Consider the following 5,090-nt stretch of genomic DNA (forward strand, 5'->3'; position numbering starts at 1 on the left):
CATTGATCAGATATTTTGTTTTCACATCACACAGCATCATTATTTTAATTCCATATTTGTTTGGCTTTGAGGGAAGATACATTTTGAATGGACAACGTCCTCTAAAGCCTAGCAGTTGCTCATCCATTGTAACATATGAACCAGGGCAGTAATTACTTTTGCAGGAATCCATGAACTTTTCCCAAATATCTCTTATGGGAGCTAATTTGTCTACTTTTCGACGTTCAGAGCGGGTGTCTTTATCATCAAATCGTAATGTGTTCAGCAGAAAATCAAATCTATCTCTACTCATAGCCGAAATATAGCGTGTTCCACTAAAGGTAGGTTCAAAAAGTTCTTTAGAAGTGAGATGGTTGTCTTTCATGGCAGCTGTTAACACTAAGAGTCCTAGCAAAGCATCGATTTCAACTGAATTGGTTGGTGATACAGTAGCAGATTGTTGTCGATAACTCTTACTTCTCATAGATATTTCTTCATTTGTGTATTTCACAATATCATCCACAATACTGGGGGAGATAAAAATTTTAAAACAGTCCACAGGTCTTGTAATATTCTGGGCATTATTGACTGGTCTTTGACGAAAATGAATAATATTTCTTCTTTGAGGTCTATTGGTTCTAGTTCCTGGCTTTGATGACCATTTATGTCCATTCTTGCCAGATAAACTCCTTTTTTTGACAAAACAATATTTTTGTGACTAACTACAGAAGATAAATAAATATTATTTTCATGGGCATCAATACAAGTCACTTGTGATTCAAGAGATCTGTTGATATCAGTCACTTCTGTCATGTCCACATTCATGTCAGTGCAGGATTCATCTGATGAATTGTCACTTGATGATGGATGATATTCGGCATCTTCGTCATCATCGTGGCTGTCACTGTCTATTGACATAGTTGTGAAGGTGTCACTGTTATTAGTTGTAAAATTTGAGCTTTGTTGACTGGTTGATGGCACATTTGGATCAAAAACTCCTGTTGAAATATTCCTATCAGATAAATCTGTTGGATTCTCTGTTAATTCATCCAATTGTATGGACTCTGATGAAGACTCTCCCTCCTGGTTTTCACTATTATGTAGGTGCAAAAGTATTGATGAACGTTGCCCACTTGCGCCTTGTTGTTGCTCCCCTTCTGATGGATGGTAATCAGGGTCTGCATCAGTGTCATCTGCAGAAGTTTGATGCTCTGATTCACATTCTTCATAATCTGATATTTCACTTTCATCATTGTCAATATCAGGTTCAATATCACCTTCAGAAACACCTTTTTCAAGTTCACACAGCACTTGACGTATTTCACTTTCGTCCTCTAAAGTGAAAACTGACCTTTCCCTATTCATAATGTTTCGTCTGTCAGACTACTGTTGAAAAAACAACACTACCGTTATTCATAAACACTCATCTCTCAGACTACGGCACAACAAAAACACGACATAACCTCAAAACTAGTTGCAATACATCACCGATCGCATGCACAGCACTGACTGGAGAACTAGTTGGTAGATGAGAAGGGAGGACAGCCCTCCCCCACACTCCCTTCCCAGTGAACTACGATTTCATAGAATTCTGCGTCGTCTGACAGGCGAATGATTATGAATCTAGGGTTAATAAGAGTTCGATGCTTTTGGGTTAAATATAGTTTTAAAAATCCCTCAAGTATAAACAATTAAAACATATTTTATTAATTCCATGTCACTTGCTGTTTTCTTCAAAACTACCTGAATTGAAGCAGTTAGTAGGAGCGATCAGAAAAAGAAGATATTATTATGAATAACATGAAATAAACACATCAAGATGTACTGAAAAAATGAATATATTTCTTAGATTAGTCCATCTCTTTCTTCTGTAGGCTACTACATCATACATGAATCATATCCATGGAATATTATTCATAGTTGATTTTCTTTGTCATCCTCTACTTCTGGCTGGTACATCACTAGGCCTGAAATCAAAAAGTTATAGATAATTAATTATTCATTATAAAAAAAAACGTTGCAAAGTGAATTCTGAAATTGATTGTAATCTGTATAAGTTTTTAATTATATTTCTTGGGAAGGAACCCCCCAATAATGACAAAGTAATATTATATGAGAAATTCCAATAAACCAACATTCAGTTGAATTATTATTAGCATCAATCTGTTAGTTGTGTAATTCTGAATGATTGAATAAATAAATCTCCATGCAGGAATTGGGATTAATCAGTGTGCCCCTAGGTCAAAAGAACTTGTTGGTGAACAATATATTTTTGGATACCATGAACAATTATTTATTTATTTCTGTGGTCAGTAGGCCTACTTCTCGACCGTTTGGTTTACTTAACTCTTCCAAAATGTACTGCATAAAGTAATTTTTAGTTCTACATTTAGAGAAACAAGTTTAATGAAACAAATGGAAATAATCAATAAATTAATTGCTTAATCTGAAATGATGATTATCTACAACATTATAAGTAGAACTAAGTGATTTGAAAATGAATACCAAACTGCAAATACATAAATCTCTCTCAGAACAATGTGGGTATTTCATCCATGAATTTAATCATACATTTTAAAAAGTGGAATGACTGTCATTAAAAGCTATTATTCAGTGTTTTCTACCAGCACTTGCTGGGTGAATTTTTGAAGTCATCTATTCATAGTTCTAATGTATGGTCATTTATAAAGTCATCATCCACTCAAGATCAAGATGGACAGTTGAGAAGAGTGTTTTAAAAACAATTTTAACATCAAATTATTGATGTAATGTTATCACATTATTAGATAATGTTACATAAATTATTTCTTTATGGAAGGAATCCCAAATATTATGAATAACTCTATTCCCTGTAAAATGATAAGTGAATACATTGTTTTTTAAGCACTCTTCTCAACTGTCCATCTTGATCTCATGTGGTTTCACGTAGTTTCGAAATATTAAGATTTCCTGTAAGCTATTAATGATCTCAAAATTCAGTCAGTTTTTCTATTATTTTAGTCACATACCATAGTTAAATCTTACTATTTGAATATCTACCATCAAATCGATAATAAAACATTGAAGTGGATAAACCTTTTTGAAAAATGGGGAACTGTATAAAATGACATCGCCTATATAAAGTTTAAAAAATGAGTGGAATTTTATCTTACCTAACTAACTTAATCTAACTATAGGTTCCAAAGAATTGTTCCATCCTGGTCAACAAAAAAGAATTCATATGCATTTCCTTTGAGCACATTCTCTTCAATATTTTGTTTGTAAATGGTACCTGAAAAAAGAAACATAATCTTTCAGCATATTCATTTTGGAGATAATGTGAAGTTAATCATCAATGATAAGACATAGTTTGGACTTTGAATAAATTAGAAGTGAACTGGGCCTCAATAAACTATTTACATTCGATATAAATACTATAAGTATATAGGTACTTACATTCATAGCACATAACAGAAAACACTTTAAAGTTTTATAATATAAATTGAAACAGGTGACACACGACATAGATAGATTAAAAACACTGAAAAACTTACATTACACTCTCTGCTCGGTTGAGAAAGGGGACACAGTTCCTTAAAAATTTCCGATTATAATGTAAGTTTTTCAGTGTTTTTAATCTATCTATGTTGTGTGTCTCCTGTTTTAATTTATACTATTCACATTGATATACCTGGCATCACGCAATATATCGATCAATAGAGCATGAATAAGATTTTCAAATACATTACTATTGTAGTTTTAAATGAGTTTGGTAGCAATGGTCAACCAGAAAAATAGTACCTATTTTATATTTTTCCAATGGCAGTCTTTCAATATTCAATTACACTGACTCTGATCAAGTTATTACTATAACAATCTATTTAATATTGTTTCCAAGTGATTTTAAATTATAAATTAAGAGAAGATTAATTCATAGATAGGTACCAAAGACAAAGTAAATGTTCTAATAGTCAGGTTAGTTTTGTTATTATATTGATAAACTATGGGTTTACAATATTTTGAGGTGCAACAAGGATAATGGAAGTTTAGGACTTAGAATGTAATGAAATACTTCCAAGTCAAATTATGATGTTATTTTTAATAAATCTGTTTGTGAAAACTACTAGCTGCATTATAAAAAATGTATTTTGTGATTAGGCCAACTTACTGAAAGTGTAAAAGATTGTTAGCATGAAATGCTAAATGTTATCTTGGTTGAATAATGTTTTGAATCTGATTATTTAATGTTAATCTAATCAATCAATCTTGAATGAGTTTAAATCTAATCAGTTGATTAGATTTCTTTCTTTCTTGTGATAATTCTCTACCATACACAAACTAGCTAGTCTAGGATTTACATTATTATTAAATACTACAAATTAAACATTAAAAAAAGAAATAAATAAACTTTTGTCAACTTCTAACCTCTTGAAAAATGAAAAAAATAGCAATTTAGACCTAGAGACTAGGTTATTAAAGGCCTACTACAGTGGGCTACCTGAATAAAAATTGTAAACATGCTAGTAGGCTACTCATAAAATTTATATCAAATAATTGTGTACGGTAGATCTAGCCTACTTTATTATGCGAAATTTAAATGTACTTACTTGAATCCTCTATTACATCAGCAATTTCTAACCATATTCTATTTTTCAAATAGGTAATTCGTTGTGCAGGTCTGGAAAGTACAAAACTTTGAACTTTGAAAATTTCACGCCTTTCTGTTGTAAATCCATTTTCAATTTCTCTTGTAAAAATTATAAGAATAAAGAAACCAATAGAAATATTTTATACCTCAATTTTACACTGCAAATTAATTTCACAGTATAATAGTAGCAATCCGAAATCTGACAACCAATATCAAAACTCAAAACAAACCATCCAACAATTAAAGATTGAGGTTAAAAAGAACATGGCGTCTGATCCACAGAAAGATTTTTCTGCCGGTGTCACGTGATCAGAGCAGAAAAGTGATTCGAAGCTGTCTGTTCTCGTCGACAGAATCCCGAAATTAGTTCTTTTTCGACAAAACGGTTCACGAGCAGTGATCGGTCGAAGCAAAATAGCATTGTGTTGATAGGCCTTATAAAGAACGGCAAGATGAACGACAGTTCGTCTCTGATTTGAACAGT

General features: G+C 32.0%; 1 long non-coding RNA gene across 1 annotated transcript; it reads right to left on the reverse strand.

Moving 5' to 3' along the window:
* Window positions 1–1,900: 1,900 nt before the first annotated feature.
* LOC120355261 lies at window positions 1,901–4,830 on the reverse strand. Its single transcript, XR_005573474.1, has 3 exons — window positions 4,566–4,830; window positions 3,132–3,250; window positions 1,901–1,946 (listed from the first exon to the last, which is right to left on the reverse strand). It is a non-coding gene; the product is annotated as an uncharacterized LOC120355261 (long non-coding RNA).
* Window positions 4,831–5,090: the final 260 nt, after the last annotated feature.

The sequence above is a fragment of the Nilaparvata lugens genome, chromosome Y (genome assembly GCF_014356525.2).
Source record: "Nilaparvata lugens isolate BPH chromosome Y, ASM1435652v1, whole genome shotgun sequence".
NCBI lineage: Eukaryota > Metazoa > Arthropoda > Insecta > Hemiptera > Delphacidae > Nilaparvata > Nilaparvata lugens.